Source organism: Triticum dicoccoides, chromosome 7A (assembly GCF_002162155.2).
Source record: "Triticum dicoccoides isolate Atlit2015 ecotype Zavitan chromosome 7A, WEW_v2.0, whole genome shotgun sequence".
NCBI lineage: Eukaryota > Viridiplantae > Streptophyta > Magnoliopsida > Poales > Poaceae > Triticum > Triticum dicoccoides.
Window position 1 is genome coordinate 162,389,924 of NC_041392.1, and position 20,528 is coordinate 162,410,451.

Consider the following 20,528-nt stretch of genomic DNA (forward strand, 5'->3'; position numbering starts at 1 on the left):
GAGACTCGCAGCTGATGTCGGCCATCTACAAAAGTAGGCAAAATTCTGCAGGGTCAGATCATAAATTTATGCTGACTGACAGAAAATGACTACCATTGCAAAAATATAAATTAGCTCTATCAGGCTAATAACCAATTAGCAATCGCACCTAGTGGCTTCCTACAGTCAGCCTGGCTCTGGTACCAAGCTTGTCACGACCGGTTTTCCAATAAAAATATTTATTGAAAAGCCAATCTTTTAAGTCCAGTATGAGAGAAATCCTCCACACTGACAGACAAATTCTTGATACAATAAGCCAGTAGCATAAAATATATTACAGGGTCGAACTACGGTTGCTCAACCAAATTATTACAAGCACGCCAATAATCATACATAATGGCGGACAGAACACAGTGGTGTGGAGACATACTACTGACTCAAGGATAGGCTGGTGGTGGAAAAACACAGCGGGGAGAGAAAGACAAGACTCTACGTCTGTCATCTCATCGAGCGTCGAGGAGAGGCTCGATGAATTTATTTGGTAGCGGAAGCGGATATAAAACAGTGGCCAAATCCAGGGTCGCACGAGACTGACTGGGACTCCTCTAAGTGTCGGGCTCGCTATCGAACTCTTCATCCATGAGATCGCCTTCGTCAGCATCTGGCCAAATCAACAAGCCAGTGAGTACTTTGAAAGTACTCGCAAGACAGTTCGGACGTAAGATATAACAAATGCATGCATGGATGCAACATGATTAATTCCTTAATGCACAATAACTAAAACTGGCATAATGGGTAAGTAAAAAGGGAAAACGGCGGTAGTCCGCCTGAAATTCCACAGAACATAAATAAGGACCGATCGGGTGTCTGAAGCGACGCCTCGAAAGGTGAACAAATAAAAATAAGGAAATGATGCCACAGTCGGGCATCTTTAGCGACACCACATAAAGGGCTTTTAAAAGAAATGCCACGGTCGGACGTCTGAGCGACATCGCAGAAAGGGCTTTAAAAGAAATGCCACAGTCGGACGTCTGAGCGACATCGCAGAAAGGGCTTTAAAAGAAATGCCACAGTCGTACGTCTGAGCGACATCACATAAAGGGCTTTAAAAGAAATGGCATTGTCGGACGTCTGAGCGACATCGCAGAAAGGGCTTTAAAAAGAAATGCCACAGTCGGACGTCTGAGCGACATCGCAGAAAGGGCTTTAAAAAGAAATGCCACAGTCGGACATCTGAGCGACATCACGTAAAGGGCTTTAAAAGAAATGCCACAGTCGGACGTCTGAGCGACATCGCAGAAAGGGCTTTAAAAAGAAATGCCACAGTTGGACGTCTGAGCGACATCACATAAAGGGCTTTTATTCACAAGTAAATAATACTCATAATAAACATTCAATTCATGAAAACAAACGGGTTAGTCCATCCACAGGAGTGATCATTTAACCGGACTTAGCACTCATGCGATTCACCGGAGTCTCTGTCATCAAAGCTGACAATTGATTAGGATAAGAAGGAACGAAACTTGACATGGAAGAGATGATTTGGAGGAATATATGACTCTGCAGAGTTTGTACAAAATTTTTCCCACAGTCAACGGATTTCCGTAGTCACGAAGGACTAGTTCTGTTTACGGTATTTCAGAAGAAAACACAGCTAACCGGTACACACCCATCCTACCTCTCGATGCTAGGAATCACCCTAGTCATCGTCCAAGAAAAACTTTTGAGATGGGGAGATCACAATCTCGAATAGCATGGGATCAAATTTATATACGCGCGCTCTAAGGGGTGCCCCCCTCTCGGTCCCAACCGGAAACACCCATGCCCCCTGACCGGATGACTGGCTTTAATCCAGGGCCATGGAACCATCATCACGGCCTCTCCTCTTTGGTGTACCATGAAAGCGGTTTGGAACTTACTAAACCATATTCCTTGCGGAAAACATGTGGTAGTACAAGGAAGAAAATGATAGGTACTGGACCGATATGGTTTGACACTGAAGTCACATAGTCTGGCGTAAGACTGGCATGCTACAACACTGCCGTCGTACCCATCCTCATGCCAACACATGGCCATTCATATTCACATTCATCCACGTATGGATCATCGAACTCACTTACCTCATTATCACATCAAATAACGTTCATCGGTATACTCACCGGCATGCCATGAAACTAACTAAATGCAAAACATGCCAAGACACTCATCATATCAAAATTTCAAACATGCTTGCCTGGTTCAGAGTAGTCGGAGCCTAGCTCGGTGAAGTTCGCGGCTCCGTCACCTCCTTCGGTATCTACGTTTAAAGAAGATATATGCGCTAACGTAAATACCAAGGAGAGCACAGAAGGTAAACCAAATATTTTTCAAATAAATCTGATAAAAAACTAGACAAAATTTTAAAGAGAACAGAAAAAGAATCAATCAAAAATACTTTTCTGATTAAAAGTTATAAGGGTTTTTGTCCAGGGACTTATCTGTAATGAAACAGAAGATTTCCAGGGGCTAGTTTATAAAAGCAGAAAATGCTTCGGTAGCGATTACGCCAGCCCGAAGAGAAAACGTATTTGGCAGAAGGCGTTTTCAGATAACGCTTCGTTTAGAAAGGACAGAGAGGCTGACAGCGGGTCCCACTTGTCATGTTTAAATTTCAAATGGGAGGGACGAGGCTCGTCGGCGCCCGAGAGCTGCTGTGGTCGCCGGTGGCGATCCACGGCGAGGCATGGGGATCAGAGGTTACCAATGTGCTCACCGTGTCCTTCCGCAACGGTGGGTGGTGGTGTTTGTCGCCGGTGAGCAGCACGTTGACGGCGGTCTCAACTCCGGCGGACGGTGGTTCGGGCGTGGATGGAGCTCGTCGGAGAGGGCTGCAAAGATTAAATTGAGGTGGGGGTTAGACTACTGGGTGCAAGAGAGGGCTACGGACGAGGTTTGGGCGCGGAGGTGGCCTCACCGAAGTGAATCGAGCTGGAGGCCGAGGCGGGGCGGCCGGAGCTGGGGGAGGAGACCTCCTCGACGTCCCCCTAGTGGCCTGGCGGGGTGTTGGTGAGTAGTGGAGGTGCTGCGTGCACGAGAGTGAGCTCGGGACCCCTTTATATAGGCGGTCCGAGGCGGTTGCCGTGAACGAGGATCACCGGCGAGTGATTACGGTGGCGCAGTGCTCGGTCGGGGTGGTTAGGGGGTCGAGCATCATCACGGAGGTCCAACGGGTCCGTTTTGGTGTTGAACTGGCCGGGGTTTGGGTGTTAAGGGCGAGCTCGACGGAACGGTGATGGTGCGGGCCCGTCGGCGGCGGAGAGCGCGTTCCGTGCTTGCCGGCCACGGTGGCTGTGCTACGGGCGTGCGCTGGCGTGCATGAGGCCACGCGGAGAGCCAGGGAGCGATGGGCGGCGCGGAACGGCGTTCTGCCGTGGTGTGCCTCCTGTCGGCCGCCACGGGAGGTCCCGACGCCGCAGAAGACGCCGGCGAGGGCGAGCCAGCGCGCTACCGACGCCAGGAAGGCTCCACGCACGCGTGTGCAGCTTCGGACAAGAGGAAGAGGCGGCGAGGAACGTGCCAAGGGCACCGTGGCCGCGTGACTGAAACTGACGGACTGAAGATGACACTGAAAACTGAATTTTCTGAACTATGAACAGTAACAGTGCCCACCAGGTGTTCGACCGAATGAAATTGGCCTCTGGTGATTTTTCCTTGAGCTGATTTTTGGTGGAGTGGCTTCTCCTTGCTCAAATAGGCTGCCTGAATTTTGGTGGAATTTTTGGAGGAGTGTAGATATGAATTTCACCAAATTTGGCAAATCTGGTCCAAACTTGCAGAGACTGAATTTTGAAAAATTTGAAAAGAGGAGGAGTGGATCAAGATGGTTCTGGGTTGTGGGTTCAAAGGACAATCCAGGAGAATTGGTTTGAGGTCAAAACTCAAATGCAATAGGGCACTTGCTTTGAAAATCTCTCAGGCTCCAAATAATTTTCAGAATTGAATTGAGGGAAAAATAATTGGAATAAAAATCCAAAACCAGTTTGGATTAGTTGGGACAGAGAATTTAGGTTGATCACAAGTTGTAGGGGAGGTTTTGGAGGGGTTTTACCACATGGGCAAGAATGCCAAGTCATGGTGGTTCCAAGATATGAAAATCCCAAATTTCATGGAGTTTCTTTTTAAAAGAAAAAGATTAAACTCCCAAAAATAATTTTGAGAGAGAACCAACAGAGAAGAAGTTTCAAAAGGTCAAACACCAAAGTTTGAAGCCAGAATAAAAACCTTGTCAAAGAAAAGAAAGTTTCTTAAGAGGAAGGTTTTCTGGAAAATTTTAAATGGCCTCTTTTCAAAAACCACAAGGTTTTTGCTGAAAACCAAAGTAAAAATTTTGGGAGTGTCACAAAATATCTTGTTGGGGTCCCAGGTTACTAATGGCGCACCACCTGCAAATGCACCATTAGTAACCCTGGTTACTAATGCCGCACCTGCAGGTGGTGCACCATTAGTAATTTTGCAGAAAAGTAAAAAAAATATACTAATGGCGCACTTTTGCAGGGTGCGCCATTAGTAGTTTAAACTAGTAATGGGGCACTGTGAGGCGGTGCGCCATTAGTAGTTTTGCAAAAAAAGAATAAAAAAATTCAGTACTGGTGCACTCCCTGTCTGGTGCGCCATTACTAGTTAGAACTAGTAATGGCGCACTTCGGTAGGATGCGCCATTAGTATGTATGTAAAAATGAAAAAAAATTATCACTAGTGGCGCACCTGTTTTCTGGTGCGCCATTAGTGTCTTCCACACTAATGGCACATCACCAACTAGTGCGCCATTAGTATATAGTATTGGGCACTACTTCCCTGGTGCACCATTAGTGTCAATCCTATCTATAGCCCTTTTCCTAGTAGTGTATTTCATTTGTTAGAGTAATGTTTAGGTCGGCTAGCTCTGTTTAATTGCTGAACTTGCTCGATTAAGAAGTTAGTCTCCTTTGTGTCCCCAAATTATGCAATGACGTGGATGACCACTGTAACCAGGGAAATTCGAACCAAAATTTTTGACGTTCAAACTCAACACACGTGGGTTAAGCTATCTGAATTTTTTGTGATGTTCACATATCGTACACAGTGTCTGATGACACTTTGCGCGTCAGTTTTTTCGCTAAAGCGATTCCAAATTTTCGGCTTCCGCAGAAGTATCTACCTCCCCGCCCCCTCCCCCTTACCAGAAGCCACAATTCTCCTATTTCTGCCTTCCTTTCCAGGTTGAAACCTTCACTCCTTGTTTGCAGTGCCGCCTCCTCGCCGGTGACCCTCCTCCAGGCTGCTCGGCCTCGCCTATCCAGGTAGGTAATCCACACCCGACCCCCATCCTACTTCTCCTTCCACATCCCACATGCCCCGACCGCCGGAGTGACACCTTGCACCCAAATCACCAACCCCTCCACCAAATAAAAGCTGCCCTAAGCCATGGTGCATGCAGTATAGCCAGGATCCCAAGGACCATTTGGCAGCAGAGAAGCAAATCATGGCCTCACACGCATATGAGGTCGCGATGGCTGCCATTCGTGTCGACCCCCAGATCTTGGAGGAGCACCTCGTAGTCGAGGCCACCGTCGATGGCTCGCGCGCCGACGACGCGACACGGTTGGCTATTTGGTTCAATTCTGCAATGCGATGTTCAATTGTTGTGGGTGCATTCTTTTATTGTATACCATGTGAGAAATAAATTGAATTTGGCTGTAGTATATACATGATAAAAAACAAAATTGCTATATTTTCAAATTGTGAAGCATTGTTGGTTTGGTTAACTGTCTGATCTTCTATTAGGAGTTTGTTATATTGTGCAATGTGGTGCTCAGTTAATGTTTGGTTCATTTGTTGTGGTATTTAGTTAACTGCTTGGTTCAATTCTACACTGCGATGTCCAATTGTCGTGGGTAAAATTTTGTATTGTTGTGCATGTGAGGAATAAATCAAATTTGGTTGTGCTTAATACATGAGAAACATATACAATTGCTATATTTCCTAGTTCTTAATCATGCTTGGTTTGTATAAATGGGTTTTCCATGTGGCTTGAATTAACCTGATGAATCTGCAATGTGCTTATTTTTCATCAACATATTTTACTGATAGCATGCGAACTCTTACTTGACCTGATGACTAACTACCTTATGTGTGTTGCAGGGAAACAATGGGAAGCACTGAGGTTTACAATCAAGGATAGCATGTGCATGGTCCGTTGTCTAATAGCACATTATTGGGCAATTGCTGGAACCATTCTAATATTTAGGTTTTTAAAATTTTGGTCTTGCACATGTAGGTCCTGCTGTCAGAGGTTTTGACCCACTGTTCGACCCTTTTTTCATATGGGGAAATGAGTTGTCCATGAATATCAGTCAAGTCAAGAAACTCAGAAAGATTTTTAGGATAAATAAATTAGCGACAAAAAACAACAAGATCTTTGTCTGCACAATGAAGAAGACATCATTTCACTATAGGATGGTACTAACTATTATACCTTGCCTTTTCTATTCCTTTGCCCCATTTCCAATATAGAGAAGATATTTATGCACATCCTTGTTTTCAGGCCTTTCCAAAGCAGTTCACTGGTGATTACCTCTCAAACCACCTGTATGGTTAGGAGGCGAGGAAGGTATTCATACAACACCCACGGTTGAAGATTGAAGTGTTCCTGAAGAGGACGAAGGATGTATGGTCAATCATCCATAGGCACTGGCCTAAAGTTACAAAGACCTTCAACCTCAATGAAGGCTCAATATTCGCTTTCTGCCTCAACAGTTTTCCAGATAAGATACATCTGTCTATGTATCATCTATGATGCTAATTTCCAAAGGTTATAGATGTGGCATATGAAACTTGGTCCTGGTGTAGTTGTGTAATGGGGTAGCTGAGTGCTGAAGCTATATGATGTTGTACTCTGATGTATTTCAATTATGAAAACAAAATATATTGTGTGCTTAATATGAAATGTCAATTAGATTAATAAATGGATTATGAATAATCGGATAATTAGCCTGCTAATTGGGTTTTGCTATTGCAAACGGTTGTTCAAAAAATACCGTGGGCGATGACCTCAGGCAAGACACACAGTTTCTAGGAATAAACCGTATTGGATCAATGAACAATCACACACGACTTTCTCTTGAAAACTGTTTGCATTACGCCACCTTGTACAAACATTTACCACATAAAAATTGTGTGTGATGGACAGCCTTAGGCCCATAGTTTCTTCTACAGACTATGTGTGATGCATTCAATAACGCAAACAATTTAACGGGAAAAATTGTGTGTGATGTACCTATGAACGGAAATGTTTTCCTTGGAGCGACTGTGTGGGATGTACATATGAATGGAAATGTTTAGTGGGGACTAACTATGTGGGATGTACTTGTGATCAGAAACAATTTCATCGTATAATTGTTTTTTTAGCTCTACTGTACATATTTCCGTATTTGAGCGATCGCCGATCGCACACGACCTCATTTTACCGAGCATGTGTGCCAGGAGGGCATAACCTCGATGGTTTCTGGGTCATGTGGGAAGGACCCCCTATCGCCCACACTCACTAGGCGACGGTTCCAAGTGCCGTCGCGGAAAGGGGTTAAAACCTGTTTGTATAGGACCGATGAATACCAGTGATATCTATTAATTGCAACTGGTATTGGTAAGATTGAACTGGTGAGTTCATACTTGATAAGTCCTGAGAGCTAGTTGATGGGGCAGTTCATCTTGGCCAGAGCCCACCCAAAGTCAGCAGCGGTTGAGTCGAGCTCTTCCTCCGGTCGAAGCGTGGATCAGTGCCGCCGACATGTGTACCTAAAAGAAGCAAGTAAATGTTAGAAGCCGAACTGCAATTGCACAAATGATGTAAAATATTGTAAGACATGGGATGCAGCTAACCTCATCGACAAACAACAGCATCGCCTATTATGGCCCTGTGTAAGTACATGCAAAGGCATGTTAAATACAATAGGGTTAGCATCCACCAAAAATAGCAAATGGGCAGCATCTCTAGTACGTATATCTTCATTGCAGAGAGTAGAATGGTAGCAAAGGGACAAATTAAAAAATGGATACAACTGTTCATTGCAACAAGCTTAATAGCATCCTAAGTCATGTTTTGTAAGTTTGTAGCCATTGAAATACAACTATTTAAAAATGGATACAACTATTAATTGCAACAGGCTTAATAGTCATTGAAACTGGTATTGATAATAATGCAATTGGCAGAGTTAAACATCACAAGGAATGTGCTGCCAGAGCAGAGAATGGCCTAGTTGTCTATAAAAAGCTAGGGAAATAGCTAAAACATGTTAGGCATGTTTACTACAACATGTTTAATACATCGACCGTACAAAACATAGCCATTAATTGCAACTTGTATTGGTAAGATTGAACCGGTGAGTACATACTTGGTAAGTCCTGAGAGGTAGTTGCTGGGGCACTTCATCTTGGCCAGAGCCCATCCAAAGTCAGCGGCGACGGAGGCGAGCTGTTCTGGGTCGAAGCGTGGATCAGTGCCACTGACATGTGTACCTACATGCAACTAGTAAATGTTAGAAGTTAAACTACACTTGCACAAATGATGTGAAATACTGTAAGACATGGGATGCAGCTAACCTCGACGGCAAACAATAGCATCGGTCGTTATGACCCTACATAAGTACATGGACATGCATGTTAAGTACAACAGGGTTAGCATCCACCAAAAATAGCAAATGGGCAGCATCTCTAGTGATCCTGAGTCATGTATTGTAAGTTTGTTGCTGCTATTGGTGAAATTGAGCTGGATAGTTAATACTTGAACATCACACATTGTGCAGTACTGAAATAAACAAGGCACAAACATGCTTAATACATCAACCGTACAAACCATAGCCATTGCAAGTGGTATTGGTAAGATTGACTTGGTCAGATAATACCTGGTAAGTCCTGGGGGGTAGTCACTGGGGTACTTCATCTGGGCCAGAGCTTGGACCAAGTCGGCGGTGGCGGAGGCAAGGTGTTCCTCCGGGTCAACATGCACAACGGCCATCGTGCCATGGACCGCCATCAGCTCCTCGACCTCCACGTGATATGTGGTTAGGCTTGCACGATGATGCTCATGAGGTAGGCAGTGGGGATTTGGAGGCATGAGGATGTTTCGCAGACGTCATTTAAGCAATCAGGTTGGGGCCATGATAGAGATTGGTGGGTTACCTGAATGGATCCGAGCAGAATGTAGATGTGGTTGAAGCTATGGTTGCGGCAATGGCTGTTTGAGCTACCAGCAGGGGGTGGGAGGGGGGAGATACTGAGGAAATTTGATGGGTGGGGATGTGGTGGGAGGAATAAATTCTGAAATCGCGCGCCTAATGAGAATTTTGCTATGAAACTTGAAACTTGGGTGCGGGAAACACACAACACATACGAAGCACGTAAAATACCCGCGTGCAAGAAAAGAGAAAATTGGCAGATCCCGTCTGCAAAAAAATGTACACGTGTAGTTGATTTTTTAGTCAATGGTACGCCTGGTTTATTAGGAAACATCACACAGGTAACTAACTTATGGATCATTAACGCAAAAAACGCACACGGGTATGCCATAGAAACCGTGTGTTTTGTGATCTTCTAATAATTCTTATATCTATTTGCATCTCCAACCGCACCTAATTTCAAAATCTCTTTCATTGTATCAGGATTACTCAATGTACGTGAAGGAGGCAAGGTTACACCCAATGAGAAATCATTGGTTTATGAAATGCAATCAAGTGTCAACCTGCCTCGCTCGCGTAGCCAGATTTTATCATATGCAACAAGAGAGAAGCTTGCTGCCATCCGTCGGTGCAGCAATTTAAGCTGGTGTGTGGCCAACTCCTACGGCGAGGTGAGACTAAAAACTAGCTGCGACCAGCTCTAGTCTCCTATGGTGGCTGTGGGCGGACGTTTCGGGAGTATTTAGGGCCGGGGTGCGGCTACAAAACTTCGGTGAAAACATGCTAATCAATGCTCAAAGCCCTCAAAGGATGCGCTTACAGACATTTTATGTTAATAATGGATTGTACCAACTTAAAGTACTAGTGGTAATTTGCTCTAGGACTAGTATGTATGAAGTACTAGTAGATGCTCATAACTAATTATACAAATTTACGGGCGACACACACACTAACTACTTCTCACATGCTGCCATCGGGGCATGCTGGCCAGACGCCGGCGTTCTCCTTCCTGGCCTTGCAGGTGGCAGCCCACCGTGCTTCTATCACTGCCAAGCTCTCCTCAGCACGACGCCTGGCTCTTCTTTCTTATGGCAGTGGGACTCTCTTTTCTTGATTGCTTTCTGCCTTTTTCCGCTCCTTCTGTGCAGCTTTGGCCGCCTCTAGATCCACCGCCCATTTGGCCATGGCAGCCTCAAAGTCCGCCCACGTAACTGTGTGGCAGGCGGCGGCAATGAACTTGGCGCTACGAGATGCCATCGCTTCCTTACCATATGTGCAATCGTGGGCAGGGAGGAACGCAGTGCAGTGGGATGCCATCGCTTCCTTACCAGTTACTGTGTGCTGCGATGCCATGACCGACGCTTGGAGAGAGCTCTAGGACGTAGTGGCCATGCAGCTGTACAGTGTTGTGGTTTTTAAGAGCTCAATGACAATCGACGAAGGAAATTTGGCTTCCCTTACGATTTTTCTCATTCATTATGGCACACGGTTCATCTCCATCGCTTTCGGAAACAGTGTGCACTGAGTCTATTGTGTGTTGCGTTATGATTGGCTAGAACCCCAGCAACGCGGATCACGCATGTGCACTATAGGATGCGCCGCGATCAAACAACAATCCACGTCCCTCACATCACACCCGTGCAGCTGTAGCTGGATTAGATTTATATGCGCTAAATGCCTAGAAAATGCACATAATCCCCTAAATATGGTAAATGAGCCCGAAAAAATGCCAAATTGGAACACGGTGATTTGCATGGTGTATGTTCGTCATAGAGAAAAACTCCAGGGCAAAGAACGAAGAAAATTTGGATTCCCCTTAAATATTGGTGATTTCCCTCTCAAAACCATGGAACTTCCTCGGTGATGGTTGGATTTATGAAGGGCGTGCATGACGACATAAGCCAAACCTTCTCAATTTTTTACCAGGGGATGGTGAGGCCATACCATGGCATCATGCCAGGCATCATGTTTTTCAAGCATTGATTTCATTTTTTCTATAGTTGAAAACTCAACAAACAAACGTTTGTGGTTGACTATATATTACCACACATTTCATCGAAATATCTGCCCATTTATTGTAAAAGGCATGAGAATTTTCTAAATGGCATGAGCATGGTTTTCCAGTCCATTCTTGTGCACCCTTTTGGGCACGGTTTTTTTGAACTTGAATTATGTGCATTAATGCCTAGAAAATGCACATAATCCCCTAAATATGGTAAATGTACACGAAAAAAATGCCAAATTTGAACACGGTGATTTGCAGGGTGTATGTTCATCATAGAAAAAACTCATGGATAAAGGACAAAGGAAATTTGGGTCCCCCTTTAATCTTGGTGATTTTCCCCATGAAACCATGAAACTTCCTCGATGATGGTTCAATTTTTGAAAGGCGTGCATGACGACATAAGGAAAACATTCTCAAATTTTTACCAGGGCACAGTGAGGCCATACCATGGCACCATGCTAGATGTCATGCTTTCCAAGCATGTATTTCATTTTTGTATAGTTGTTAACCCAGTAAACAACGCGTTGGTGGTTGACTATTGCCACACATTTCCTTGAAATCTCTGCCCATTCCTTGTAAAGGGCATGATAATTTACTAAATAGCACGGGCATGGTTTTCTAGACTATTCTTGCGCACCTTTTCAAGCACCAATTGTTCTTTAATTATGTGCATCAACGCCTAGAAAATGCACATAATCCCCTAAATATTGTAAATGAGCCCGGAAAAATGTCAAATGTGAACACGTTGCATTGGAGGGGGTATTGATTGTTGGAAAAATACTGAATGACAAACTAGGATGGAAATTTGGATTCCCCTTCAATCTTGGTGATTTCCCTCGCAAAAGCATGGAACTTCCTCTGTGATGGTTCGATTTTATGAAGGGTGTGCATGACAACATAAATCAACCTTCTCAGCATTTTACCAGGGCACGGTGAGGCCATACCATGGCACCATGCCAAGCGTCATGTTTTTCAAGCACGTATTTCATTTTGCTATAGTTGATAACCCAGTAAATGACGCGTTTGTGGTTGACTATTGCCACACATTCCCTTGAAACCTCTGCCCATTGCTTGTAAAAGGCTGAGAATTTACTAAATCCCGTGAGTATGGTTTTTCCATGCCGTTCTTGTGCACCTTTTCTTGCACTGATTGTTTGAATTTTAATTGTGTGGATTAATGCCTAGAAAATGTACATAATCCCCTAAATATGCTAAATGAGCCCACAAAAATGCCAAATTTGAACATGTTGCATTCGAGGCGGTATGTTGATTGTAGAAAAAACTGAATGACAAGATAGGAAGGAAATTTTGATTCTCGCCCCCTTCAATCTTGCTGATTGCCCCCTCGAAACCATGAAAATTACTTGGTGATGGTTCGATTTATGAATGGCGTGGACGACGAGATAAGCCAAACCTTCTCAAATTTGTACCAGGGCATGGTGAGGCCATACCATGGCACCATGCCAGCCGTCACATTTTTCAAGCATGTATTTTATTTTTCTAAAGTAGAAAAACCAATAAACGATGTGTTTGTGGTTGACTATTGCCACACATTTCCGTGAAATATCTGCCCATTCCTTGTAAAAGGCATGATCCTGGATTTCCATACCGTTCTCGTGCACCTTTTCATACACCGATTGTTTGAATTTGAATTATGTGCATTAATTCCTAGAAAATGCACATAATCCCCTAAATATTGTAAATGAACCTGGAAAAGTGCAAAATTTGAACACAGTGATTTGAAGGGTTTATGTTCATCATAGAAAAAACTCATGGACAAAGGACAAAGGAAATTTGGATTCCAATTCAATCTCGGTGATTTACTTGTTGGAGATATGCCCTAGAGGCAATCATGTATGATGATATTTCCTATGTGTTTATGAATAAAGATAGTCCTTGGACATTATCAATGATATGTATCAGCAAGTACGTGACTTGTTTGTGGGACTATGCATTGTATGATGACTGTCCTAAAAGGTCCCTAGTCGAAAGGGCTGTGTGGACGCGCAGCCGACTAGACTAGCATATGACATGGTCGATGGCTTGGTCTCACTAGCCATGGAGAATTGGATGCTAACCAGATAATATGGACTTGGGAGGATCTGGTTGGATTCGACGTAGTTGGATTAGAGTCGAGATAAGGTCTGAATCGGATAGACCCAACTCTGAGACGCAGCGATATGTCATCTGTCAGTCTCTAGTACAACATATGTTCTATGTCCTAAGACCTGAGTTGGCGCATGTACTCGGGATGGTGACAGACTTGCTTTGGGCCGACCAAGTGCTACTCCGTGACTGGGTAGTTACAAAGGTAGGTTTCGGGCTTGTCCAGACCCATGTTGCGAGACATGGTCGAGCAAGATGGGATTTGCCCCTCCGATCAGGAGAGATATACTTTGGGCCCCTCATGTGATCCGACCAGGATAAGCATGGCCACGCGACAAGGATTATGAGATAATCTGGTTTGTGGTCGGCATCACTAGAACGAGAAAAGAGGTTGGGCTAGCACAAGGATGACATACTCGCCTTGAGCCCGACAACATATATCGTGTCGCAAAAGGAATGGAAGTATGAGGTACTGGCTCGCCTAACCAGCTTCATAGTCTGCTTGGTGTTCGGCATGACTTGCTAGGAGACGCTACCAACCATGCAGTTCGGAGGTGATCCGAACTGCGACTAAGCCGGCTTGAACCTACGAGGTCGGATCCGAGGACATTGGTCGGATGTGATCCGAGCTGTATTCGGATTGTGGCCGAGTAGACTTATGGGCTTTAGGGTCCGTGCGAGGCCCAAGTGTTGAGCCCGTGATGGAAGCCTATATAAAGTGGGGTGCGGGACACTCATGCGATTGATCGCTTCGGCGCTGTATCTAGGGTTTGCATGTGTTGCGAATAGACACCTCCACTCGCCACTGGTTGTGTGATCGGACCTAGCAGTCCGCTGCATGACTTTCCTCCTGCACACACAGATACTGTTAGAGGCGGTGCACTTGCACTGTCCGGCGAACCTGTACATGGGAACCGACGACCGGCTGTTCAAGGGAGATCGAACGAGGAGGAGACGATCGACGTGGACGCGCTACCCCAACTCTTCTTCCGTTGCAGTGCACTGCGCGTCTAGTGGTAATGATTTGTGATCCATCTCCTGTAGCATGTTCTTGGTTGTTTTGCGCGTAGGAAAATTTTAATTTGTAGTCGACGCACCCTACCGTAGAACCCAACAGTGGTATCAGAGCCTCTGCTATAGGATTTGGATTCAGATCATATGCATATTAGATATGTGGAGGCGGCTGATGAGATCTGTTGTCGTTTATGAGATCGGCTATGTGCACAGTTGATGAGATCAACTGCACATGGGACCGCCATGTGCGTAGCGCCTTCTATTTCGTACACGATCACTCAAGCCGGTAGAATGCGAGTAACTTTGTTTTGCAGGTTTGATGTGAATATTGTGGCTTATGTGTATGTGATGCATGTGTGTGATTTATAGGCAACCCAGAAGTCCATTACCGTGGACACAGCTATTCGAATAGATGATGTTAAGCCTACAGGGGTGTACTTTTTCACACACGCTCTCACCACTTACCGCCGTTTACATGACATGTACTCAGCAACCTTCAAGCGGAAGCCCAATGAGGGTGTCAGCCACGGCCTACCTAAACACTCAAGTCTCTAGTCCAGGTTTATCGCCTATCCAGTTTCCATCCGCAGGGAGTCCGGCCGAGGTTTCCACATACGGCCCCGGACGATGTGTACAGGGTTCCGAGACACCAAACGGGCGCCCAGCATGCCCGACCACGGTGTATCTACCGCATCATAGCCCACCCCTAGGGTTAGCGCTATGCACGGCCGCCAATACATATCCTATAAACACCAGAAACTAGTTGCAACTCCTGGACAGAGGACAAGGGTGATCAAGAAGCCAAGAGGGTCCATCGGTTTCGGGCCCAATGCGTGGTAGTAACTGTTTCATGGATCACAAACACAGAACTCAGTTCCTGAGGACGGCTTCAATGAGACAACCCACCATGTACTCCTACATGGCCTCTCACAGCTACCTTTACCAAATCGTGTTCACACACTTAGCTCTCAACAGTAGGACATGTTTACACACCTCCAATTCATCCCCGATGAATCAGACCTGACTCAACTCTGAGCAGTAGCAGGCATGACAAACAAACATGAATGATTAGGCACATCAGGGCTCAAACAACTCCTACTCATGCTAGTGGGTTTCATCTATTTACTTTGGCAATGACTGGTCATGCAGAGGAAAAGGGTTCAACTACCGCAGCATTTAACAGTTGAATCGTTGTTGTCCTAATACAGTAAAAGAGAGCAGGAGCGAGAGAGTGGGATTGTATCGGAATGAACAAGGGGTTTTTGCTTGCTTGGCACTTCTGAAGATATTATAGCTCTTCATCGGTGTCATCGAACTCATCGTCGAAACCACGTCTATCGAGAGGGGACAAATACTGGCAACAGAGAAAGAAACACAATCAATGCAATGCACAATACGATGCATGATCATGACATGGTAAAATGAGTGTGTTGGGCTAATGTAACTACAACCAGATGGGTTTGAGCTATTTTGAACCAAAGATGCAAAGTTCAAACTCATTTGTGATCTTAAATAGTGCTTATCATGTTTTTGCACTAAACAGCAAGTTAACTTGTTTAAACATGCAAGAAACCAGTACAGATGGATAGATTGGATTTTTCTGATCATTTTTCATATATAAATCTTTGCATTTCGAGTTACAGATTAATTTCTATGAATTTTTGAAGTTTGCATCATTTTCTGGAATTTCCTATATAAAAATAAATCCATAAAATTCTTATTGCATCAGCATAGCGTCATTGTGATGTCACCAGGTCAACGGGGGCGGTCCAGGTCAAACCTGACCTGTGGGTCCCGCGTGTCAGTGTCATCACTAACTTAACGGAGTTACTTAGTGTTAGATTAAGCACTAATCTAAGTTAATTAGCACTAAACTAAACCTAACTAAAAATTAACAGGGCGGGCCCACGCATCAGTGACCCTGGGGGGGTCAAACACGGGTCAACTCGCCAGAGTTGACCCGGGGCCCATCGCCGGCGGAGCCAGAGACGGCGGAGGGCGTCGGGTTTGCTCCTTCGGCGACCAAACGAGTGGCGGAGGGGCTCTGCATGGAGCTGGTGCTCATCCGCATCCAATGAAGCAAGCAGCAGTGGCTAGGGTGGTCTACAGCACTAACAGCGTCGAGCTTTTTGGCGGCCGGAGCTCGGGCAACGGCGGAGATGGCGCTACAGGCGGCCGTGGTTCAAGCCAAGGGCACCAGTGGGTTTCCCTCTCTCGCCCGCATCCAGAGGAGCAGGTGGGTGGCTGTGGGGGCACCGGAGCTCGCCGGAACGGAGCTCGCAGCGATGGCCGGAGTTTGGGCGCCGATGAAAATGATGACATCATGCACGGGAGGGTCAACGGGTAGCACCTAAGGTTTCTAGGGGCTCTCACAAAGCTAACGGGCATAAGAACGGGACCGATTGACCACCGGAGCCTCGTCAGCGACGAGCTGGTGCGGCAGCGTGCTTCAGTCATCAAGGGGGCGACGGCTACGGCGATCAAACGGAGCGGGGGAGAGGGGGAAACGGTGGCGGAGCTCACAGCGATCACGAAGAGGGGCTCGGCTTGCTCGGGGACGGCTTGGCGATGGCGAATATGTCGATGGAGTCCGGCGGCCGTGTGCGGGGAAGACGACTCGTGGTGGCGATGTGGGTCTCCCGCAGTTGCGTGGCTCAGGGTGGAAGAAAGAGTAGGTCGAGGCGGAGCCTCTCAGCCGGTCAGAGAAGCGAGGGAGAGGCGGTGGCCGCGGTGGTGCACGTCGGCGGCGACGAGCTCCGCTCGGTCGCGAGAAAAAGAGAGAGAGCAGAGAGGGGAGTGAGGTCTAGGGAGAGGAGGGGAAGCGAGAGGGAGTGCTGGGCGTCTCCGTGGCACATCCAGAAGAGCCGGGGCGTCGCGGTGGAAGCAGGAGCTGGCGCACATGCGGCGACCACGCGCCCTGCCTACTGGCATGAGGAGGAAGACGACAGAGGGGGCTGCCGTGCTGGGCTGGGCTGCACAGTTTGGCCGCCGGGTGGCTAGGTGAGCTCTTCTCTCTCTCTCTTTTCTAATTCTTTCTGTTTTCTATTTTCTGTAATTTGTTTTGATTTAGTTTTAGACACTAAATCATTTTTGTTGCTTCTGATAATTCTTGTAGGGACTACTTGGATTATTCCAAAGCCCATCACCAAAGATCAGAATTATTGGACATATATTAATTAATTAATAAATATATATCCAATTGAAATAGTTATTGATTTAATTCAAAGGCCCAAAATAAATATCTCTGAGATTCCAAAAATATTTTTTAAGTTTTACCTCTTGACAATATTTTCAGAGACTAAGAGGAACATTTTCTTGGACTTATTTGAAAAGATTTTAATGTTGATTATATTTGAAGTGATTTATGAGGGTTTCAACTAACCTCAATTCAACTTTCAGAATTTAGATATGATGCATGATGCTCACTCAGGTAATTAGCTACAAGCAAAATCTAGGGTTGTGACAACTCACTCCCTCTAAACAAGAATCTTGTCCCGAGATTCAAGACGTGAGGTAAGAAGACAGTGGGAACACCGATAAAGAATCTTCACGATCCGATTGCCCTACTCGAAGATGTTGATTCATAGCATCATGTCGATCTTGACATCCCCGCTTTTGAGATCTTCATCCACGCGATGACGACAGAAAGAAACTATAGTAGGATTGATCTTCTCGAAGATCGAGCTATACAAGATCCACTCGCGGAATGAGATGTTGAAACATCTTGAGTTGAGACACAGAACACATCGAGACGGATCGAAGAACAAACGACGGGGTTTGATTTTGGTGGGCAACAATCCCATGCTTAGAAAGATGGGGGATGGCGTCGTGGTGACATGGAAATAATGGCCATGATCTCGTAACGGGGCACCTTGGGAAAGGTGACTCATTGGATTGTTCCCTTAAGTGGCAAAAAGAATTACTTTTGATCCATAGCTCACTAAAACTCTTTATACCAGCCTAAGGCAAACCACAACAATCGTTTGGCGGAGTACAAAGGGATGGCATACCCGGACTAGAATGGATGATGTGGACTACCTTGTTGAAGACAACGCAATGGATGATTTTTGCCTATCATCGGAAATGGATGGGACCCATGGTAGGACCACTTTTGAAGATGATCCTGAACAACAATTACTGAGAATTGCAGACCATGGAAATTTGGTACAATGGCGGTGCAAGCTGGGAACAAAATGCAAATGTGGGAGTGTTCTAACCATCATATCTGCCTGAGATTCAGATCGGGTTAGAAACAGGATACTTCAGACTCAACATGTCTCAAAAGAAGAGTTGCAACACAAATCAACGAGATGATGTTGCAAGATTCTCGGAAAATGAACTATGATAGCAAGCACCAAAACATGAGCTGGTCCTGCTAAACACATGTGAACACGTTGTCGCAGACAAGCATGACCACGTAGTAGTCTTACAATGAAACACTACCAAGTTCTGATTGGGAACCATCATTGGAATAACGAAGTCTTGTGCATGTCCGTCCGGGCCCTTCTGGATTAGCGCATGAACTTCTTTTCTTTGAACAAATCAATCAGTGGCTTGGTGTGCTATGAAATACCGATGGGATGGAGGTAGCTAATCTCTCAAGCCATAGTATACTTTGCACGTGCATGACTGACTTGGGATGATTCCCGAGGAAGCAAAACTAAGTTTCTTGAATTCATGATGGAAACTTGCACCTAATGCACGTGAACTTGGAGAAAGCAACTTCTTGCACCAAACATATACCTCATGAACGCAACATGAAGGCAATGGTTACAAAGTTCCCAATACTAGCTTAATGCTCAACATGAATCATGGGGAGACAAAATGTTGCTGATGGGCTCAACAGCCACTCATCGGAGTTTCCATATCACTAGACTTCTACCATCATGTGAACATGGTGATAGCATTGGTCAGACCAAAAGATATAATGGTGTATGCTCGAGGGATCAACCACGAGTAAGACAACATTATGAACATCGTTGGTTCTGATTTGATTTGATGATAGCCCATACTCAAATCAAAGTTTTGATACGCCAATAGATCCAACAAATGATCACAGGGACCAATCGATGAAGATATCATCTATCTTCAACACACGCGAATATATCCCTTGAGATGAACTAAGCTGGCAAGCTTTTATCTTCCAACTCTCCAAGTTATTGTTTAGCTTAACCAACTAGCTCAGGGGGGTAACCGACACAGACTCTTAGAGAATGGCTGGTTTGCAAGAAACCATCTTGATCACGAACTCCACATAGCGGTCAGGTGACAACCTGGTAATACTTCCGAGAAGATATTCGGAAAATCACGAACCTCCGACATGATACTAAGCTCGAGATCAATCTTGCTCTTCAGGGCAAGACGATATGATCAAAAGAGCAAGGGTTTGGCAAAATCCTAACCCGTTGATCGAAGAGTGCACCAGGAAATAAGGACTAGGTAGCACGGTCAACCTTAGGGTGATGATTTAATAATCAGCACACTAAGAATGATATTAATGTCCATTAACTACCAAGCAACGCAATTGCTAGGAGTATTGATTTCACACATCATGATTCACTTGTCATTATTCCGGTTGCAGCAACACGGGAACCGAGGAATGAACAACGATGGCGAGAGGTATCACTGTATCAAGAATTCATAAGATGGTGTGCCATTCCCATGACATTCTTGACATAAGACGGTAATACTTCGGGGTAGAACAGAATCAAATGCTGGATTGACATTTTGATCTGCGATACACAACTATTTTGACCCAATCCTGGATATGGACGAGGTATTGGAGTTTGTTTCTCCTAGTCATTCTGGAATAGAATGGCTTGACAGACCACAAGAGTAAAAGGCATCGATGAACAAGAATGCACAACTACTCCTGACTATCAATTGTTAGACGAGGGTCAGAAGACAACTAAAGAGGGACAACTCAAAAGAACATCTGATTTTCTGAGTTGTGGATGCATAGATTAGTGTGTCGACAAAGCTCAATATTTCTTCTGGATAACCCATGCAGAAAGGTAGAACTGGCATATTCACAAGGTATAATGGAGAACTCCTCAAGAGCACTCTTATTGTGATCTTTCGGTTCAACGAGGAACTTCTGCCATAAGTAGTTCATGGTATTTTGAAGAGGAAAATACCACGGATATCGAGGTCTATCGCAAAGGTTACTAATATCCTAAAGGAACTAGCAAACACTATCAACATGAAGTAGGGTGAATCTCGGGTTGCAAAAA